General features: G+C 45.7%; 1 long non-coding RNA gene across 1 annotated transcript in view; it reads right to left on the bottom strand.

Annotated features, from left to right (window-relative positions):
• Nucleotides 1-22,516, bottom strand: part of LOC123362888 — a 45,453-nt gene extending 22,937 nt beyond the window's left edge. Inside the window, exon 1 of the long non-coding RNA XR_006576624.1 lies at nt 22,401-22,516. This is a non-coding gene — a long non-coding RNA (uncharacterized LOC123362888). The remainder of the gene's footprint in view (nt 1-22,400) is intronic.
• Between the last annotated feature and the right edge of the window lie 402 nt (nt 22,517-22,918).

Below are 22,918 nucleotides of genomic sequence, written 5' to 3'. Positions count from 1 at the left end.
CTTCCTTCCCATCAGGGTAGCCAGCTCTGCTGACTGGCTCAGAGAGGGGAAGGTCTGGAACAGGTTACTGTATCTATTGGGTTTCCGGGAAACGGGGCAGGCGAAGCCCACCCCATGCTAACGGATCCCCCCCCAGCCTAAGGGGAGGTTCCACAGGGCCTCAGAAACCCACTAATTGCAGGGGACAACTAATAAAAGAACAGGGACAGGAATGCAGTCAAAGGGTCATAAGAAGGGAGCCTGACGGGGACACCGAGCAGAGAACCCCGGACAGCGCCCACAGCTCCTCGGAAGGAAACAAATCTCCAAACAGTTCCTGAGCCATGTGGGGCTTCAATCCATGTGGCCCCACTATGGGCTGAGCTTGGGATGAGAGGAAGTCTTGACTTCGGTCTTCTCTCCAGCACTGCCCCATAGAGAGAGCCAAGGGCATCAGCCCACAACACGTCAGATACTATTTTACCAATTTTGTGGTGTTCAGCTGGTTTTGAATTATTTAGGCCAATTAAGAAAAAGAACCTTTAGTTTTTCTAAGCAAAGGATATTGTAGGTCTTTTTTCTTTGATAGGTGAAAAATGGCTCAATAGGTCTTTTTTCCTCCAGCTTAAAAAAAATTCACATTTGGGCTGATGCAAAAGATCCTGAATTTCAGCCCAACCTCATCCTTTCTGATCAGTCAATATCCCCTGGGTGGCTGCTAGTTCTAAAAATCAAGACACTTTTCTGCTTTCATGGTCCATCACATCACTGCCTCTTCCCAGCTTTTTTTAATTTACACTAGAGTAGGGATAAAAGAAACATGGTGGAATAATAGTCATGACTGGAGTACAGGTATTGAATGGAATGTGGAAAGAAAGAAAGAATGTGGTGGAGTAGCATTGTGTACTGATGATGTGATAGACTGTAAATAAATCAGAAGTGATGGAATGGATAAGACAGAGTCTGTTTCGGTCAAAATCATTTTGGGGAAGAAAGCTACTAGATGCTCCCCTGGGATGGTGCTTGGGGTGTGCTACAAACCACCAGGATCCAATTTGGATATGGATAGAGACCTCTTTAATGTTTTCAATGGAATTAATACTATTGGGGAGTGGGTGATTATGGGGGACTTTAACTTCAAAGATATAAATTGGAGGATAAGTGCTACTAATAATAGTAGGGCCCAGATTTTCCTGGATTTGCTAGCTGACAGATTTCTTCACTAAGTAGTCACTGAACCAACAAGAGGGGATGCCATTTTAGATTTGACATTAGTGAGTAGTGAGGACCTCATAGAAGAACTGGTTGTAGGGGAAAACCTTGGACTGAGTGATCATGAGCTAATTCGGTGTAAACTAAATGGAAGGATAAACAAAAATAGATCTTGCAACTAGGCTCCTAGATTTCAAAAGGCCAAACTTTAAGAAATAAAGATAATTAGTTAGGGAAGTGGACTGAACTGAAGAACTCAAGGATCTGAATGTGGAGGAGGCTTGGAATTACTTTAAGTCAAAGTTGCAGAAACTATCAGAAGCCTGCCTCCCAAGCCAAGGGAAAAAATCATAGGGAAGGGTTCCAGACCAATCTGGATGAGCAAGCATCTCAAACAGGTGATTGAGGGCAGGTCTACCCTAGAAGCGCTACATTGGCACAGCTGCATAATTACTCCACCCGCAAGACGGAAGCTATGTCAGCAGGAGAACATTTTTCACTGACAGATGGCCAGGGCGGACAGCTCTCTGTCTTTTTCACACCCCTGAGTGACATAAATTAGATCGACTAGAGTGGCAGAGTAGATATGCCCTAAGAGAAAGCAGAAAGCCTACAAGGAATGGAAGATGGGATGGATCAGCAAGGAAAGCTACCTCTTGGTGGGTCAGAAAGCGTAGGGGTAAAGTGAGAACTGCCAAAAGCCAAACAGAGTTGGGCCCTGCAAAGGGAATTAAAACCAATAGTAAAAGGTTCTATAGCCATATCAATAAAAAGAAAGCAAGGAAAGAGGAAGTGGGACAGCGAGAATGGGGTGGAGGTTAAAGATAATCTAGGCATGGCCCAACACCTGAACAAATACTTTGCCTCCGTTTTTAATTAGACTAATTAAGAGCTTGGGGTAGTGGCAGGGTGACAAATGGGAACAAAGACATGGAGATAGAATTTACCACATCGGAGGTGGAAGTCAAACTCAAAAACCTTTAAGGGACTAAACCGGGGGTCTGGATAATCTCCATCCAAGAATATTAAAGGAACTGGCACATGAAATTGCAAACCCAATAGCAAGATTTTTTAATTAATCTGTAAATTCAGGGGTTGTACCCTGAGACTGGAGAATTGCTAATATGGTTCCTATTTTTAAGAAGGGGGGGAAGAGGGGAATGATCTGGAAAACCACAGGCCTGTTTGACTTTAATTGTATGCAAGGTCTTGGAATAAATTTTGAAAGAGAAAGTAGTTAAAGACATAGAGGTTAACAGTAATTGGGATAAAATACAACATGGTTTTACAAAAAAACGTGATCTCCTTCTTTGAGAGGATAACTGACTTTTTTGACAAAGGAAATGCAGTAGAACTAATCTACCTGGATTTCAGTAAGGCATTTGATACAGTTCCAAATGGGCCAGCATACCCAGCATGCAAATACTCCTCAAACAGAGACACCTCCACTGGCTTGGGCATGTGTGCCGAAAGGATATCCTCTACGGCACACCCCAAAGGATATCCTCTACGGCAAACTGGCATCTGGACAAAGACCCAAAGGATGCCCAAAATTGCATTTCAAGCATGTCTGCAAGTGAGACCTCAAAGAAATGGACGTGGATGTGGATAACTGGGAAGATCACACTCAGGACCGCAGCCTTTGGAACTAAGAGCTGAACAAAGGTCTCTGGAGTTCCGAGAGGAAGCCGTCCAGCTTAGGAGAGGAAAAAAGATCTGGCAGAAGGCAGAACCCAAAGGGCCGAAGCATCACCTTTAAATGTGACAGATGTGGCAGAGGTTGTCTCTCTCGAGTGGGTCTCTTCAGCTGCCATAAAACCAATAGAGTAAATTCTTTGCATCTCAGGGTGCCTACCCATGGTCTCTCGAGACTGAACGATGCCTACTACTACTACAGTTCCACATGGGAAATTATTAGTTAAATTGAAGATGGGGATTAATATTAAAATTGAAAGGTGGATAAGGAACTTGTTAAAGGGAAGACTACAACAGGTCATTCTGAAAGGTGAACTGTCATTCTGGAGGGAGGTTACCGGTGCAGTTCCTCAGGGATTTTGTAAACTGGAGCAATAGAAATGGGATGATATGTAATAGTGCAATGTGCAAGGTCATGTTCTTAGGAATCACAACAAGAATTTTTGCTATAATCTGGGGACATATCAGTTGGAAATGACAAAGGAGGAGAAAGACCTGAGTGGATTGGTTGATCACAGGATGACTATGAGCCGCCAATGTGATGTTTCTGTGAAAAAGGCTAATGCAGTCCTAGGATGCATCAGGCAAAGTATTTCCAGTAGAGATTAGGAAGTGTTAGTACCATTATACAAGGCACTGGTGAGACCTCACCTGGAATACTGTGTGCAATTTTTGTCTCCCATATGTAATAAGAATGAATTGAAACTGGAGCAGGTGCAGAGAAGGGCTACTAGGATGATCCAAAGAATGAAAAACCTACCTTATGAGAGGACACTCAAAGTGCTTGGCTTGTTTAAGCCTAACCAAAAGAAGGCTGAGGGGAGGGATGCCTGCTCTTTATAAGTACTTCAGAGGGATGAATACCAGGGAGGGAGAGGAGTTATTTAAGTTAAGCCCCAATGCGGACACAAGAACAAATGTATATAAACTGGCCATCAACAAGTTTAGGCTAGAAATTAGATGACGAAATGAAATCCTGGAACAACCTTCCAAGGGAAGCTGTGGGAAAAAAAAACTAACTGGCTTCAAAACTGAGCTGGATAAGTGTCTGGAGGGGATGGTGTGATGCGACTGCCTACAATGGCGTGTGATCTGTGACTGCTAGCAGCAAATATCTCCAATGGCCAGTGATGGGACACTGGATGAGAAGGGCTCTGAGTTACTACACAGAATTCTTTCCCAGATGTCTGGCTGGTGGGTCTCGCCCATGTACTCAGAGTCTGACTGATCACCATATTTGGGGTCAGGAAGGCTTTCCCCGCCCAGGTCAGATTGGCAGAGACCCTGGAGGTTTTTTGCCTTCCTCTGCAGCATGGGACAAGGGTCACTTGCAGGCTTAAACTACTGTAAATGGTGGATTCTCTGTAACTTGAAATCTTTAAAACACGCTTTGAGGATTTCAGTAACTCAGCCAGAGGTTATGGGTAGAGCTCCATGTCTTGTCATGGAGGTCACAAAAGTCACAGATTCCATGACTTCCTGTGATCTCCGTGTCTTCTGCAGCGGCCAGTGTGGCTGACCCCTGGGCCACTGAAGCAGCTGGCCCCGGGAACTGCCTGAGCAGCGGTCCTGGGGCAGTGGGAGCAGCCGCAGCATGGTGGTCCCCGGCAGTGGTCCCAGGGCAGCCGTAGCAGCATCTGGCAATGGCCAGAGCAGCCGCTGGCCCCCAAGGGCTCCCCCCCACCAGTGGCCAGAGACACTTCTGGCCTCACACGGCTCCCCTCCGCAGCAGGCCAACCCCCCGAGGCTCCTTGCAGTGCCCCCTCCCCCAAGATTTAATCAAGGGTATTTATGATATAAGTCATGGATAGGTCACTGGCTGTGAATTTTTGTTTCTTGCCCATGACCTGTCTATGACTTTTACTTAAAATACCCATGACTAAATCGTGGCTTTAGTTACGGGCCTATTTCAGGAGTGGGTGGGTGAGGTTCTGTGGTCTGCGATGTGCAGGAGGTCCTAGATGACCATGATGGTCTCTTCTGACCTTAAAGTCTATGAGTCTATGCACTGACACCCCCCGCAGAAGGATAATGTACTCCTTACATAGGGAACTTGCCATTCTGTGCACTAAAGTTACTCTCTACTGCTTGCAGACTCAGTGTTTCAATCCTCCCCTATTCAACAATAAGCTGTGTAGGTAAGAAGAAACTCAAGGCCTGTAGGTTGTTATTTAATATGAACTGGGTCACCCATAGGAATTGCCATACTGGAACCAGACCATTTAGTCAGGTTTCCTACCTTCAATAGACAATGCTCTGGAGAAAGTAAAGCGGAAATAAAATAAAGCTCACAATGCACCTGGCCAGTTGTGCAATAGTGTAGATGGAAAAAAATATTTTGATTGGTAAGAAAATAACCCTAGAATTGGATTGCATATGGTATCATGGGCTTCTCTAGCTTACTATCATGTTCATTTCCACTTTTATCTGTGTGTTAGCTATTTGCTACTCCCTTAACTCCACAAAACGTAGCATCCAACAATTGACCGTTATCCCATTTCTCTAGCCACTTGCACGTCTCTCCCATGAGATTAATGTTTTCAAGTCAAGTTACAACAATGTTGTAACCTTCAGTCTGCTGGACTTTTTACTCATTTTAAGTAATTCTCTGCCTTGTAAAGGCACCAGACTAACATTGTAAAGGAGAAAAGTAATGCCAGTGAAGTATTTAGCCAGAGTAACTGATAAATGATGTGTCTAATCAATTGTGGTATGGGTGATTTGATTAACTCCTCTGCTAGCAACTCCAGAGACTAATTACTGTCAATCATTTGCTTTCCATTCAGCTACTAAACAAATTAATTAGCTCTGTTAATTTTACCAATTCTAGGAACCATGAGCCTTCCTAATTGTCCTTCTCCATGGAAGCTCAGATGAAGCATTTCAGCTGAAGTGAAATGCTTCACCCAAAGCTTTTAGAACTTCAAGCAGCATCACCAAGCTCGTCCATGAATGTAATATGAGATTCCATGAACATTGGTAGCCAAAACAAAGTGATACATAACCTCTAGATATTATCTTACAGAACCAGTCTTGTTTAAGCCGATACGGGTGACTTCCATTTATGTAGCATATTTGAGAAAAGACAATTGGGGAAAGTTTGGGTTCTCAGAGTAGTTCAAGAAGACTTTGGAATATCACAATTTATTTTAGATGGATTGCAGAAGGTCAAAGCTAAAACACAAAACCCTGCTTCCCCAGTACTGAGCAAAAACTATTCTACCGGATATTGTAGAACCCATACGGTTCCATGAGGTTCTAGGTGATCCTTTCAACACTCGTTGGATTTTTGATTGTTCTGAACTTATTGGGAGTTCACTTGGGAGTTTCTTTTGTTTAATAATTTTCTCCTTTACACTGTTCTGTTTTAGTTTATCAGAAGGTTATCTCACATGAGTTCTGTGGAACAGTAATACAGCTATAAAAATGAATTCCTACCCCTCTTATTTTTTGCTTCCTCATAAATGGATCTGGACCAACACTTTCAGAAATCCAGTCTCTATAAATGGACCTGAATCTACCACCCTTACTAACGGGGTTTAAATTCAGCCAGAGCCCTCCAGAATGAAGTTCTGGTAAATATTTTCACTCCACAAAGCTGAAGTTCCAAGCACTGAATGGGAAGGGGCATGGGGAGGCTCCAGGAAATAGTATATGAGAATTTAAGCCCTGCTTACTGACATAGGGTAATTATTTTCCTTCACAAATTGGCTGATTGATTTCCACTACTCATGGAGCAAGGTACCGCTTAGTGTGAATGAAGATGATATAGCCTAGCCCTTTGTGTATTCTGCATCCATCCTGAAATCCAGATGCATTTTTGTGGAGCTATTGACCTTGGCAGAGATGCAAAGCTTAATTTAGCATTACTCTTTTCTTAAGTGAAATGTACATATTTTAACTGGCTTGGAAATTGTGTGTGTGTGTGTTTCAGGCAATAAATGACTTCAGGCATTCAGATTCTACTAGTCAGTGAGATCTACCTTCCTCTGTTGTGACGGCTACTACATTTGATAGTGAAACGGTTCAGGATATTATATACTGCCTATAATATACATAGATGAATGCTGCCATGAGAAATTGAAAATATGTATTACCTGCACTTTTAAAAAACGTTAATATTTTATTGAGGCTTTTAAAAACCTGTTTCCATCTCGAAAAAAAAATGCTTCTCTTATTCTACGCACAAGCAGATTCGTAATTCCTTAAAAAGACAGGATCCAAATTAGGAGGGCCTCCCTTTCTATGGCTGGAGACAGGGTTCTCAAATTACAGAATAGTCAAAATACTTATTTCTGCAAACAAAAAGCTATTTAGAAATAAATAACTATGAGTGATCCAGTTCTCAAGAGAAATCCTGCAATAACAAACCAGCACGTGCACCCCAGCACTCATAAGCAACCTGAAAATAACATGCCTGCTCCATGAATGACCCCATAACAACCAACCAGTGTGCACTGCCTGGTCTTCACGAGCAACCCTACAACAACAAACCAGCATGAACAGGGGATGGAAAGGGAAAAACGTCAATAAAAACAGTGAAAGCAATGTCCTATTGTCATCATCGGAAGAAAATTTGGGGGGACTTCTGGGAAATTATAAGGCAGTGACCCACAGATCTAGGGTTATAGAGCCTGAAGCTAAGCCATCAGCTGTGTTTAAACATGGAATCAGCACATAGAATCATAGAAGATTAGGGTTGGAAGAGACCTCAGGAGGTCATCTAGTCCAACCCCCTGCTCAAAGCAGGACCAACCCCAACTATATATGGCCAAACACTGATCAGACTACAGGTAACCCCGTTAAGAAAGTTTTGTCTTCTCGTTAATCTGTCAGTGATGGAAGTCCCAGGTGCTAGTTGTAAAACAACAGTAGGTCTATGTTGTCCGGATGGGAATATGATTTCCAAGTTAACTGTCCCTTTAATTCTAATGGGCTTAACTGAAACTGGATGAACAGATGGAGACTGGAAGTGGGATGTGGTCCTCTCAAAGCTCTGCACTGTCCAAAGCGCTTCATCAGAATATCCACTGCCAAGGATTATTATTTAGCAGAGAGGCAGGATGGTCAAGTGGTGAAGGCATTGCATGGTGGCTCTGGAAAGCTGAGTGCAAGTCCTATCTCTGATACAGACTTCTTGTGTGATCCTAAACTAATGATCTAATCTCTCTGTGCCTTAATTCCTCCTATGCAATAAGAGGCCAATAATACTCTTTTTCCCCTACCCTTTCTTTGTCTTTTATATTTAACATCTCTGCTTTTTGCAGAAGGGACCGTCTGTCACTCTGTGTCTGTACCCTGTTTAGAACAATGGAGCCCTGATCTCAGTTAAGTGTTAATGAAATACAAATAATAATGAAATACAGATAATAATAAGCTTAGGCTTTTTTTCCATATGGGGACACCCAGGAAAATTAATCTGAATTAACTAAAGGTGTGATTTTTGAAGTGAATTAGTTAAATCCCTGTGTGGGTGCAATTACTCAGAATTAAAGTGGCCTTAATATGGTTTAGCTTAATTCGTTTTGGAAATGAACTAAACTAAACCAAATTAAGGCCACTTTAATTCTAAATGAGGGTGTAAACATAGGGGTTTAATGCAGTTTAATTAATCCACTTCAAATTCACACCTTTAGTTAATTTGGATTAATTTTCCTGGCTGTCCCCGTGCAGACAAGTTTTACATGGTTGTAGAGTGCCTAGCGACTAGGACTCCGATCATGGTTGCAGCTGGATGATTATTGCTACTGTAATACAAACAACAAATATTAATGGATATTTATTCTGTTGACCCAATAAAAGATATTACCTCACCTACCTTGTCTCTCTCATATCTTGGGACCAACACAGCTACCACACCATTACAAACAACAAACATTACTTAATTTGTTACTTAAATAGGGTAGCGCCCAGAAACCTCAATCAAGTGCTAGACCCTGTACAAACTTAATCAAAACAAACTCAGTTTTAGCTGATCCACCCCGAGAGAGTGACAGTTTTTCTAGCTATCTCAGAGCCTTTTCCAGGTAAACCTGCTGACTGGTGTCACAGCCTCCATCTGTTAGCCTGGGGGAAAGAATAATGGCAGGGTAGCCATCAGAGGTACAACAGGACAGTCCTAGCACATTTGCTTTCTCTGTAGTTCTCACATCATCTGTCCTCATATGCATGGTACCTCTCGATTCACTTTATGGCATGAGTACAATTCACTGGCCTTAGATTAATAGCTTTAAGGCCACGTTATGATCATCTAAACTGACCTCATGGAAAACTCCAGCCATCGAATTTCACTCAGAAATTCCCACATTGAGCCCAGTAGCTGGACTAGAGCGTATCTTTTTACAAAACGCCCATTCTCAATGTGAAGACACAAGTGATGGAGAATCCATCATCTCTCTTGGGAATCTGTTCCATTGGGTAACTGCCCTCAATGGTAAAAAAAAGTGTCTTTTCTTTCCACTTTGAGCTTTGCTGGCTTCAATTTCCAGGGATTGGATCTTGCCGTTCCTTTCTCTGCTAATTAAAGAGTGCTCTACTATCATTCTGGGGATTGTCTTTCCCAGGCTTGGGGGTTGCTTTGACTTTTTCAGAACTTGAAACCGAAATGACATGCTTCATCCCAGATGTAAGCAACGCACAACCTTGATGTTATGCTTTAATCAAACTGAAATGACATTTAATCAAAGCTTGGCATTCCTGATTCGCTCAGGTGCCATTGTTTTCACACTCCCAGCTTTTGTGGTGAACTTGTAATGTTTTCCCTCTTGAATTATTTAACATGTGAAAAGCTGAGCTTTGCCACTTTTATTCCCATCCCCCGTTTTATTCCCATCGGCGTGATTTACAAATCAAGCCTTGCACCTAATGGCGCTGTGTATTTCCATTTCCAGTGTGCTCCTTTACTGTCGGCTCTCATTGCACGGGGCAAACTTCATCCCACAAATAACCAAAATTAATGTCAAATTGTATAAAGTGCAGCTCGAATTTCAATTATCCTATCAGAGCAAAATGCCTGTTTTCGGCAAACAGTAATAACATTATGCAGCTTACAGCCCCTGCATGCACTTTACTAGAAAGCAGTCAAGTCTAGACAAAAATAAAAGATTTAGCAACCTTAAACCCAATCTGTTTCACATTTAGTTAAGGCCAATTTGCAGAGAGAACAACAGCTGGCTCTAGGTTTCATCCAGGCGTCTGGATCCACTTCACCCACCCCCTTGATATCTGTGGTTGAATCTCAGCAATTTCCTCCTTGCACAATGCAAAATGATTAGATCTGAACCCCACCCCCAAATGCTGGATGCAAACACCTCTGGGGAAGTTCAGCTCCAAGGTTTGTGGCTTAGCATGTCTCTGTTAGAGACATTTCTGCATTCCCCGCATGGCACTGTTTGAACTGGCTGGGTGGGAGGGGGCTGGGATCTTTCTAGCGGCTGTTTATTCTGTTTTGGTCATGGCCCAGCATAGCCAGCAAGTTTAAAAGAGTGCAGTGGCCCAGTTCAGCTCCAAAACCAGGGGCCTTGTTGAACGCACAACACTGGGCTCTGAGTTCTTACCAAATCCGGTCCCGGTTGTGGGTGCTGAGCATTGGGAAAGCTCTCCCTGAGCTCTTTGGAAACTCTGGCACCTAAAGCTGTGTGCCAAGCTAGACTCAACAGAGGAAGTCATAGTTAATACAGAGTTAGCAGCGCATACCATCCAGTTATCCTGATGGTTTATTGTTCCAAAAAAGGACTCTCCATCCTATTGCCACTTTCTTGCTTTAGCTCCTGCTCCTTTCATACTCCCCCAATCTCTGCCTCTCCTACCCCCACATCTGCATTGACAGATGATGCTCAGTCTCTGTGAACTGTCTGCAAGCAGCACTTCCTGTTGCACAGTCCGGCAGACTTTCCTCTTGAGTCTTCAGCACACCAAATCATGTCCTGGATATAGTCCCTCAAAACAGATTCCATGGCAGACCAGTAACACTTGCTTTCTCATGCCTTCTCCCTCATTTGTCTTCACACATGTATTATGTCTGCATAGGCCATCTTCCTCCATGCATTCATTTTGGGGCATGAATGTACTTTCACTGGCCTTCGATTAATAGATTTTTAGGCCAGAAGGGACCATTATGATCACCTAGATGGACCTCTTGCAGAGTGATGGTTTGAATAAGGAAGGGCGGGTTTCGAAACCACACAGCATTGGCCTATCTCTGAATGATAAAAACTCCATTGTCTTTAATGGCTACATGATACCTTGTGATGGGAAGAACTCCCTTGTCAAATTAGGAAAGCCACCAAATTAACCTGTTTTAAATTCTTTCTTAAAATCCATCTTTGCTGTGCTGATGTCCCTCTGGCACTGGTCAGCCTGTGTCTAGACGACAAAGACCTCTGTGACTCTATTCCTCTATTCCTGTCACTATTGGTATCTTGTTATTAGTTAGATTGGGACTACGGTGACCGCCATGACAACTAAACTATGCAAGTGAACCTGCCTCCACTGTTACCTTGTCCTCCTGCTTTTCACTTGGTTGTCTGTTTATTCACCTGTTGTGCATTGTCTCCATCCTGGAGAGAAAGAGTGGTGAAGGGGTTAGGCTGATAGCACTGGATTCAGGACACCTGAGCTCAATTCCCTGGTCCCTCCCAGACTTCCTGGGTGACCTTGGGCAAGTCAATAAGGATCAGATCCTCAAAGGTATTTAGGCATCTAACGCCCGCTGATTTGAGGCTGTGGGCTTTAGTCTCTCTGTTCTTTCATACCCATCTGTGAAATGGGGATAATCACACTGCCCTACCTCACAGGAAGGTTGTGAGGATAAATACATTAAAGACTATGAGATGCGCAGGTATTACTGTAAGGGGGACCCCATAGGCACCTCCGGCATGCTGGCATATGAAAGGATCAGTCCTTAACAATCCCAGCTGAAGGACACAATGGTTCTAATAAGTCTGAGCAGCAAGTTAGTTTCCTTTCTAAGTTCAGAAGCAACGGATTCCCTCTGGGTGCTGCACTGGGCGTATTCCAGGCACTGGCGTGTGTGTCTGATTATGAAGTGAAGCTCTGTCCAGAGCTGCACGCGACTATTGCAACAGAACTTGAAACCAGGTTCAGCCTGGTCAAGTGGGACTGGGGATGCGGGTTCGCTGTAGGGCTAAGAAGGGACTCTTGAATTCTCACCCTTCCTGCTTCTGGCTCACTCGGTGGCCTCAGAGGAGTCACCTAATATGCCTTAGCTCCACCACTACCCTCCCATATCAATAGCAATAATAACTCTCTGGAGCATTATGAAAAATATTGTATTTCATTGCAAAAAGAAAGAGTTTGGTATCATTGGTACCTTCGGCTAGGTTTGTGAACATTCGCTGTCAAATCTGAACTCAATTTTAAGCAAACTCAGAGCAGTTTATGGCAGAGACTGAAGCCATGGAGGGCTCTGTGGCTCCTTATGGTTTCAGCCTCAAGCCTGTCGAAACCTGGCAATTTCAGTTGACTTGTCCGAACCCCAAACTCAATGCTTAAGTCCAAAACTCAAAGGAAAACTAGAGATGCAAACTCACATGAACCAAAACCAAAGTAAAGATTGTCATGGATCCCTGGGAGTCAAAACTAGCAACTTTGCTCCGCTTTAGTTCTCTCTTGGTGTGAGAACCGCTCACTGACACTTTCATAAGCTCACTGACACTTCAAGACAAGCTGGGGTCAGCCTTGTGTGTGACTTTGCAGCTATCCCTCAGTCCCACTGGTGATGTAGCTGATAATTAGGGATCCCGGTTGGATGTGATCGAGCTAAATTATAATGACAGATCCCAGCTGTGGGGGATCAGGATGAAGACTATTTAAATAGAACTGTGAACTCAGTCAAGGGGAGAAGACCCAGTGGAGAAGAACAAGAGGAGCTGCCTCTCTGGGAAAGGCTTGGGGAAGCCACACTGGAAGAGGGAGCAGATCAGACTCATGTGGGGTTGAGATAGGGCCTGCTAGGAACAGGGAGATCCCTGCAGTAAATTGCCGGAGTCCTTGGGGGGAAAGGATGCCAGGGCAGAAAATATTCTGGGGAAGAAAGAGTGTAGGAAAATCTCTGCAGGACCTGAAGACTTTAGAATGGCCCAAGAGGACGTTTGGACTTACAGTTGGGCCTTTTTTACTCCTGGAAGAGGCTTTGTCTTTTTTGAGACTTGACCGGAGGGGCAGGGCACAGAATACCCAGGCAGAGACAGTCGGGTGGACAGAGACAGGTGGTGGAAGACTCAGATGGGAACAGGCTTTATTTGTATTACAGTAGTGCGTAGGAGCCTACAAAGAATGGGACTCAGTATGCTATGCAGGGCATAAAGAGAGCAGAAGACAATCTCTGCCTCAAAGAGCTTACAACCTAAATTAAAAAAAAACTGATGAAGGGTAGAGGAGAGGGGTGTAGCTTACAGAGGGATGGCTTGTATACTGCATGGTAGTGCCACCGTTTTATTCTAAAATTGTGCTGTGGAGTTTTGGCAGGTGGGGATCAGCTAAAGAGAAAGACGAGGGATGGGAGTGTGGGCACAGAGGGGTGACAGGGCAGAGGGAAAGAGAAGAGGTAACAGAGGGAGGAGGGGAGCTCGAAGGGAAGAGATAGCGAGGGAGGAAGTGGGTTGGAGCAAACACCCAGCCAGCACAGTGGTGAGCATGTCCAGAGTGAAAACTCTGTACAGCAATATGACGACATCATGGTCCCTGCTTAAACTCTTCTGCAGCTGTTCCTGCCAGCTTCAGTCACTGGCTGTTTTTGCAGTAATGCAGGAGGTCAGACGAGCTGATTCTGGACTTAAAAGGCTATGGATCTGTAGCCTACTCTGCACTAGAAAAGGTTTATGGGTAGAGCAAGATCAGCGAGCTCTCCTGTTGTAGATGCAGCTTACCAGCAAAAAAGTATTTTTGCCTTATAGTTTATACTGCTCTCCCCAGCTAACGTAAGCTATATCAGCAAAAGCACTTCATGGCAGTATAACTGTGTGTAACTTTAGTGCCCCTGTGGCCAAGATGGAGTCTGTTCTGCAGGCAGCCCTGGCCAAGAGACAGCGCACGCAGGAACGCAGCAGGAGAAATCCCTTCCCCCCCAGGGGCACCTGTTCCAACCCCCCAGAGTGAACACACCCACCCACAGGAAAAGCACAGTCTATATAAGAAAGGGAGATATTTATTTACAGAGGGATGAGAGGAGAAAAACAACAAGGGGAAATATAGGGGGAGCAGGAAAACAGGGCTGCACCCAAGCCAAGGCCCCACAGGCCCAGTGGTAGCACAGTTTGGAAGGGCAGACACTGAGCAATGTGTCTGCACACAGAGTTCAGGAGGCCTGAGCAAAGTTCCAGTCCAGTGGTGAGTCTTGGGGGCTCCTGGTCGTCTTCGGCGCCAGTGAACTCTCCCCAGCAAACCCCTCGGGTGCCCTCTTCTGCCGCTCTCTGCAAAGCCCCACAGAGCGACCCCCTCCCCACTTAACTGGCTACAGCCTCCCTCCTTGTTCCCAGTGCAGAGTCACCAGCCCCAGTACTCACAGCCCCACGCAGCCCTGGGCAGCCGTGATACTGGGTCCGGCTCCGGCCTGTCCTTCTCGGGCGATTTCCCCCTGGCACAGTGCTGCTCCTGGCTCCTGTCCTGGGCTGTCCCCGATCGGCCCTGTCCTCCTCAGGCCTCAGGCAGGTTCTCTCTGCTTCCTTTGCAAGGGCCTGCCGGCTGCCCCTCTCTCTCCCTCCTTCTCCAGAGCCACCCCCTGGAGTTTCCCTCCTTTCTCTCACTGCTCCCCCTCTCCCCTTAGGAAAAAGATTTAAAGGGGTTTAGAGAGCATGGCCCCAAGGGGTTACATGTGCCTGCACTATGGCTTTTGCCCATATAGAGAAGTCACAACACAAAAGTCACACCCCTACGCAACACTATTATACTGTCAAAAGTTTCTATTGTAAATCTGGCCTATGAAACAGGTCTTCCTCTAACTCCAGGAGGACTGAATGTTGGAGCCTTTTCTACCTGCATTACGAAGCATCACAAATTAACAGTGAAAATGACACTGAAGTGGAGAAAAATCATTTTTATTTAAATATGCAGAACAATTTCCCCAACCCGCATTCGCATATCTGTCAATATGGAACAGTCCTCTGCCTGTAATCAGTGTTAGGTAGGACTTCTTGCCACTTGGGTTTGGGTACCGGTAAAGCATTTGAGAGGGAATAAGGCTTAGGGTTTGGATCTGGATTTTAATTCCTCCAGAGTTCTGGTTTGATCAGGTCTGGATTCAGCCCATGATAGACATAAGGGCCTGCGATGCGATAAATGGATCCAGATCCCAACTGCCACAAAGTTCAGGCACGCTTGGAGCTGGGTCGTGGTTGGGGTGCTCTACTCACCGCTGGACGGTGCCACCTCCTGGTGGTTCTGGGGATTAGCTTGGCCAGGCAGATGTCCCTTCTGGCTCTTGTACTCAGTCTCTTTCTTTCTCTGTGGCCCGTCTCTCATTTCGGGGACTGCAGCCTCGGGCCAGGTCACTAAGTGGCTTCCCCTTCTGGGGGAGTATCAAAGTCCCTTCTTATGAACAGGTTTAGGCAACCTTCCCATTCCCTGCCCAGCCAGTGCCATTTCCCCTGTGGCTGGCAGTGGAACCTGGGACCACACTCCAGCTCAGGGACCCTCAAACCAATAGCCAAGCTCTATTCCCTCTTGAACCTTCCCTGAGCCTTTCCTACCTGGCTGGGTTTCCCCCCCCCTGCCCCCAGGTTTGCCAGCTCCATCCTCCCAGGGAGTAACTGTGGGCTACCTGCCTCGGTAGCCTCCAAGCACACCTCCCTTCCTCCAGGGAGTGACTGCAGCCTCCTCCTGGCTTTGTAGAAGCCCTGCCTGTTCTCTCACAGGTGAGCCTCCCTCCAATTAACTTCCTCCAGCCTAAATCTCCCCGCTCTGCAGCCTAATAGGCTGATTAGGCCCATGTGGCCGACTTCCACTCTTGCAGGGCCAGTGCACTTCTTCCCAGGCCCATCTCCAGTTGCATCTTCATGGCACTAGGAACCTGTTGTCCAAAGGCAAGGGGGCTGGAAAAACTCAATCAAGCAAGTATTCAAATTGCAGTTCATTTACAAGTCAAATCCAAACCTGGGATCCACCAATCTGGCACCGCTTTCTACCTCTCCCATTCATGAAGGAAATAAAGACCCAGCAATCAGAGATTAGCTGATGTTTTTGCAGATGATGGACAAGGCAGAAGAGACTCCATCTCACTCTCCCATGGCTGCATGAGCACTGCACTCTAATAGGATAGAAAACTAGTTCTTGCCAGTAAAATAAGCGGCTCCATCTCAAAGACACATGCACAGGGAGGAGACAGAAGGTGTCCAGGTGTCATTTTAAAAATGCCTATTCTGATTATTGCCACGCTTAAATGTTTCATGCAATCATCATTGAGAATCTGATGTCCTGGATAAACTAACGGCAATTCGGAGAGCTGGCAAACTGCTATCTCCTAATGTGATGCACATCTGTGTGTCATCATCAGTTTACAGCAGATGCAGAATATCTATCCTGACAGGAAGCATTCAGCCAAGCCAACTTTGTTAATGTTATTACTTAAAAACACAGAGAGTTTATAAAGAGATTTGAAGAGGGACGTGGATTTAGTTTTAGATTGACAACCTTGGTGGCTGAAGTCCTTTCTTCATCTGCAGAACAGAGGCAAGAACAATGCAAACTCCCCTGTGTTGTCACCCCCACCTCAGCCCTAGGAGTTCCGATTTCACTGCTCATTGAATCTTTTGGCTCTCAGCTGATTCAGCTAGTGAGGTGACTGCTTGTCATGATGTGGCCACTTGTATACTTTGAACTGGACAGAGTCTACCAACTCCGTTCACATGTGCCACTGTATGGTTACAACCTTCTGTAGCTACTTAAACGTGCTGGAGTTGAACTTGTGATCCTAGAGGTTCAAGGTTCCATATTTTTAATGCAGTTTTTAACATTAGCCTTTTTGTTTTGGAAAGAAACCCAAAGTGTGATTGAGCTAACTGATGTGACAAGCAAGATCTATCGAGAGACACCAAACAATGCTCTGTTGAACAAAAGCCAAAGTCTCCAAAAGTGGCCATTGATTTTGGGTGCCAAGATGCACCCAAAATGGAGGCATCCAACATCAGTGAAAATGTTGCTCTCAATCTCAAAAAGGCTTTACAGCATTAAATCATTGCAGAGACGCTGACCACTCATGCCTTGCACTGAATACAATGGGGACTGCTAATGCTCAGGGCCCATGAAAATTGGACAGGTGCCTATATATTGGATGTAACTGCCTACCCTCTGGTGCACTCAAGTTTGAAGTGTGGCCTCAACTTCACTGTTTACCCATCTGTGAAATGGGAATAACACCCACTCTTTTGCACTCTTGGAGATCCATGGATGGCCAGGCTCTATGTAGATACAAGGTATTAGTCTGTAAAGTGCAATACAAATGCTAAATATCATGCAAAACAGACAAAAGGTAATTTTGGGTTGAATATTAAGAGGAAACTTCCTAACAGTGAGATCTTATGAGTCTTTAACAATCCCTGAGGCAGGGATGGCTCTAGACATTTTGCCGCCCCAATCACGGAGGGTCCGCCGAAGCCATGGGACCAGCGGACCCTCCGCAGGCAAGCCGCCGAAGGCACCCTGCCTGCCGCCCTAGCGGCGACCGGCAGAGTGCCCCCCACGGCATGCCGCCCCAGGAACGCGCTTGGAGCACTGGTGCCTGGAGCCGCCCCTGCCCTGAGGGAAGTGGTGGAAGCTCCATCACTAGAGACATTTTTATTCAAATTTTCAAAAGCAGCCTGTACATTTCCATATTCTAATTTTCTGAGCACATTGTGGATGTCCAAGTTCTTTTCCCTCCCCAGAACTTGGATGACCATCTTCAAGCTTCACAGGCCTGCTCATGCTGCTTTGAGTTCATGAATGGACTACAATTATTTGCCTCTGCTATTGCCAGCACTACATGTCAGATTTTTTAGCATGTAAAAAAGGAAGGCAACCAAAATCAAACGCACAAAAACCTGAGCATGCAACCTTAGAAGCTGAGTTGAGGTTATTCTGGAAATTTTACCCTTAAAATTACACTGGAGAAAGAATCAGAAAATATACTGTAGCGAACAATCTTTTGCAGGTAGGGGAGTGAAAAGGGAAGTCTAATATCTCTTTTGTATCACTGCCTTATATGATTTTGCAATCAAACTAAGGATGATCTTCAAGGGCAAGAATTGCACCATCTCCTAGTTCCATCAGGTTGTCTAGTTCTATCTTGGGGCAAGAGCTGCTGAAAGTGAACTTACAGACCGCTAGTAGGACATTAATTAGGAGTATTTAGACTGGCGTTTATTACCAAATATAAATAAAACCCAATTTGTTCACAATATTCAGCATAGGCAAGGGAAGGGCACTAGCACTCCGAGACTGAAAGGATCGTTACCAAGAAATTGTATTGTCCAGTTACTCGCCTTCATGTAGGGAAAAAAACAATTATGTTGCACGTTTTAACTTCTTTTTACAGCCTTGTGAAATTGATTTCATACGACATCGAGACTACAAGAATAAAGCAGGACTGAGAGTAAAATGAAGGGTAGAGAGCAGACAAAATGGGATGTGCAATGCCTGGGTGTATTGGTCTAATGATGAGGAAGCAAGGTTGACAGCCATTCTGGGTCAGATATTCAGCTGGCGGTGTGGGATGTAATATGTAGAATGTATATTTTAGGTATTGGAACATGTAAAAAGATTCCTGGCAGGGAAAGAGAACAACCAGGTAAAAAGCTGAGCCAGCAACCTGATCAGGTACACAACTTGGTCAGCCATCCAATCAGATAAACAACTGAGTTAGCAAACTAATCTTAGTGCTAGGCAGAAAAAGTTTTCTAGAATATTGAATGAATCTTGGTAACAGTGTATTTAAGGCGAGCACCTGAATGTGGGGTTGTGCTTGTATTTAACGCTATGCTGTGCCCTGTCTCAGTGGATTGATCACTCACTGAAGCAGCAAATAAACAACATACTTCTTCAGCTCAAGAGTCTGCCTGTGGACCTGCACATTCAGGAGAAGGAGGAAAGGAACTGGTCAATAGGTGGAGATCAGCACAGCTCCATTACAGTCCACAGAGCTGTGCAATCCCATGCTCTCTTCCAGTCCACAGAACTACTCCAATTTACACCAGCTGAGGTTCTGGATCTCTCCGTGTTTTGTATGAGCAGTGCAATTCCTCTCACATAGCCCAGCCCCCACTCACCCATCTTTAGGAAGATATTTTTCAGTCTAGGAGTAAAGACAAGGGGGTGACATTACTTACCTAACCCAGGGCTGAGCTCTGATGCAAAGATGAACATCCTCAACCAGTGGTGAAGGCAGTGGGAGTGAAGAGTCCATCCAGGGGTGGCTCGCCACCAGCCCAAACGGTGTTTCTTCATCTTGTCCCCTTCATTCTGCCCAAGCGACACAACATGCCATGCCTTTGAGTCCTCTTGCCACTTGTCACTCTTGGCTTCACGTGGGCCCTGGTCTTGCACTCCTCTTTGTGCCCGCCGTCTACCCTCTCTGTTAACATACCACCTCAACATGGACTTCTTCCAAGAAGCCTATAGACCCTTGTACTTCTCTCAATGGTGTGTCAACAACAGCTGCGTGAGGAGCATGTGTTTCGTGCCGGATGCTTCCGTGTAATGACATTACATGCATAGGAGGTAATTGGTCCACTCTACTCCGCATGAGTGAGGCCTCAGCTGGAGTACTGTGTTCAGTTTTGGGTGCTGCACATTAAGAAAGATTTGTACAAATTGGAGAGAGTTCAGAAGAGGGCAACAAAACATGATCAGAGGATAAGACAACATGAGCTATGAAGGAAGGCTGGAAGAATTAGGCGTGTTTTTTCTAGAGAAGGGAAGGCTGAGTAGCAACATAAGTCATCAAATATGGAAAAGGTGGTTATAAAAAGGATGGTGACCAATTGTTCTCCAAGTCTACCAAGCGCAGGTCAAGAAGTAATCTGGCTAGTTTGCAGCAAGGGAGATTTAGGCTGGATATTAGAAAAATGTTCTAACTAAAAGAATATTTAAGCACTCAAACAGGTTACCAAGGGAAGTTGTGGAATCCCCATCCATGGAGGCTTTTGAATATCAGTCAGGGATCTTTACTCAATCTTGCTTCAGTACAGGAGGATGGACAAGATGACTTGAGGTTCCTTCAAGCCCTGCATTTCTATGATTTCTCCTCTACCATAAGTCAGCAGCAGCAGGGTTTCGGCCAAGGACTTTCCGCACCACAGGACACAGCTCTACCACTTGAGCTAAAGGAATAACTCCATTGGCTGGCAACAGTAGTAGGCAATTATTCTGTAGTAAATGAGCCTCTGAAGGAGGGGTGACATGACACACACACTTTGCCGCTGTGTTCCATGAGCACTTTCAGAGAAAACTTTAAAAATGTCCTTGTGTGTGGATATTAAAATATTTGCTGTGCAATTTCCTGCTTGGGGGGGTAGTTCCACTCTGGCTGCATGTCACTGATGCTGTACATATGTATACATTGGGATGGAAGGACCTATATACATGAAAAATATAGATCCTTATAATGGTATAAATATTCTGTATTGCTAATTGTATTTCACTTCAGGAACAATACCCAACCTGTCTCCTGGAGTAGAATGCATTTGAAGGACAAAGCTCCAGACATGATGGCACTCTGCTTCCCTTCCACTCTCCTCTGCCTTTTTAGAGAGATTGTGTTTGCTTGATTGCATGGTGCTTACCATGCAAACGTGTGAGAAATCCACTTTGTTGTAGTCTTATCTTCTGATCAATGTATCAAAAGCCAGAGCTTTCGTGGGAGTCAGATTGAAGCCTGGTTGAAGGGATTTGGAGCTTTTGGAATCAGAGCTGCCAGGAAACAAAACACTGAGATAAAATAACGTGATCCATCTCTGGGATTTTAAAAAAGCAGAGAGATTTTTATTACGTGTTGTGGCCACTTTGCTATGACTTAGAGTCCGAAGAAAACTTATTCCTGACAGGGCAGATGTTTGGTTCCTGTGAACTGCTTTAGCTTGGGATATCTAATAATAACATTGGTGGAGGTAGAGAGTTTTATCAAATGCCTTAGTCCTATTGTATGGCGCAGCGAGATTACCACAGACCTTACGCTCTGTCTTTGCGAGTCATTAGCACTTCAACAAAGCAGCTTGACTAGCCAAGACCCCAGTTGGGAAGCCAGCTTTCGCTAAGATGTAGAAGGGTCAAGAAAATGCCAGTCTGTTTGCATATAAAGTTGGTTCTGGGAAGGGTGAATTTAGTGGAATGAGAAATCCTTTCACCTGTTCCCCCCCCCATTCTTTTTAGTATTAAGTTTAAATATTTCAATAGCAGCGCATTCATGGTGGGGGATTGCAGGGGAGGGAGAGAGAGGCTACGATATCACACATACCGTGTTATTTTATAAATACTAACCATCCTTTGCTTTCTCTAATTATTTTCTTCTCGTACCAGGCCCCTGGAATGAGAAGGATGTAAAATATTTCTTTGAATGGAGGGCAAAAGCACATCAGTTGGGCCCAACCATCAGCTAACTTTGAGCGAGGGGCAACACCATTTTTTTCTTTATTATTTGTATTACCAGGAACAGTGGCTCTGGAATAAGGGGAATATGGGGGGTGGGGGGCCATGGCTCTCCCATTTTTCAGCAGGGCCCCTGACCCTCCTCTTCTCCCCGAGGCCCTGCCCCCACCCTGGTCAGGCTGGTAGCTGAAGACTGGCCAGGGAGCCCAGGCAGCTGTGGGGCAAGGGGGAGGGATAGCTCAGTGGTTTGAGCATTGGCCTGCTAAACCCAGGCTTTTGAGTTCAATCCTTGAGGGGGCCACTTAGGGATCTGGGGCAAAAATTGGTCCTGCTAGTGAAGGCAGGGGGCTGGACTCAATGACCTTTCAAGGTCCCTTCCAGTTCTATCTCCAATTATTACCTTTTTTTTTTTTTATTACTGCAGACCCTCTACCTGCCCAGGCTGGGGGGGGGGGGGGGGATCAGAGCAGCCCCAGCCCATTTTCCCACCCCGCAGGCTCCCCGCCGCCCAGGGCAGGAGGGTCTGCAGCTTCCCACAGCTGCCTGTGCGCGGCTCTTACCTGGACCTAGCTGGGAGGCCGCAGCCTGCGCATGGTGAGAGCTGCACAGGCAGCTGTGAGGAGCTGCACCATGAACCCTCCTCCTGCCCTGGGCAGGGGGCCTGCAAGGTGGGAAAATGGGCCGGGAGCTGCTCTCGCGCCCCCCCCCCCCCCCCCGCACCTCAGGTAGGTGGAGGGTCCGCAGCTCCCAGCCCACTCCAGCTTCCGGCTTGGCCGGGGCAGGGCCTCAGGCAGAAGAGGCAGGGCGGGGCGCCTGGTCCCCACACTTCTGGGCAGGCTGTGGGTACATAGAAGCCTTCTAGCCAATGTCTGCATCCCACTGTGCAAAGTGCTGTACACACACACAGCAGGAGATAGTCGTCACCCCAAAGAGCTTACCGTGACTCAAAGTCACCCAGATAGCCCGACAGTGCCAATCTCCTGAGTCCCAGTTTAGTGCTTCAACCACAAGCTCATCCTTTCTCACATAATATGGCTCATTCGGCTGGTACGCTCAGCATGGAAAGGTCAGGTCCCCCCACCAACGTAGCTTGCAATGGTGAACGATCAAGAAAGAAGTATAGTAGAGCAGTTATGCATATTGTGTGTCTCCCCCTCTAGCACAGGCAAAAGGGCAAGGAAAAGGTACAGGGATTTCTCCCTCTGTGCAATTGTGGACACAAAACGTGCCCTCAAGGAAGCAGGTGAGGGCAGGGCAGATGCATGCCCTGCCGTGCATCTTGGATAGCTTGTGAAGAGACTGTGCCTCCCAGGTCACAATGCCTTCCTATCCTCCTCCTGTGGAGCTGTGGTTCAGTGCCTCCCCCTACTGGCATTTGTGGCTTTAGTGGGAGTATCATAAGCATCATCATTCTGATTGGTACAGCTGACTCAGCAACCCTGAATCTCTTCCTCTG

The sequence above is a fragment of the Mauremys mutica genome, chromosome 2 (genome assembly GCF_020497125.1).
Source record: "Mauremys mutica isolate MM-2020 ecotype Southern chromosome 2, ASM2049712v1, whole genome shotgun sequence".
In the NCBI taxonomy this organism is placed as follows: domain Eukaryota; kingdom Metazoa; phylum Chordata; order Testudines; family Geoemydidae; genus Mauremys; species Mauremys mutica.
The sequence above is the reverse complement of the archived record's forward strand: the minus strand, read 5'-3'. Positions and strand labels throughout refer to the sequence as shown.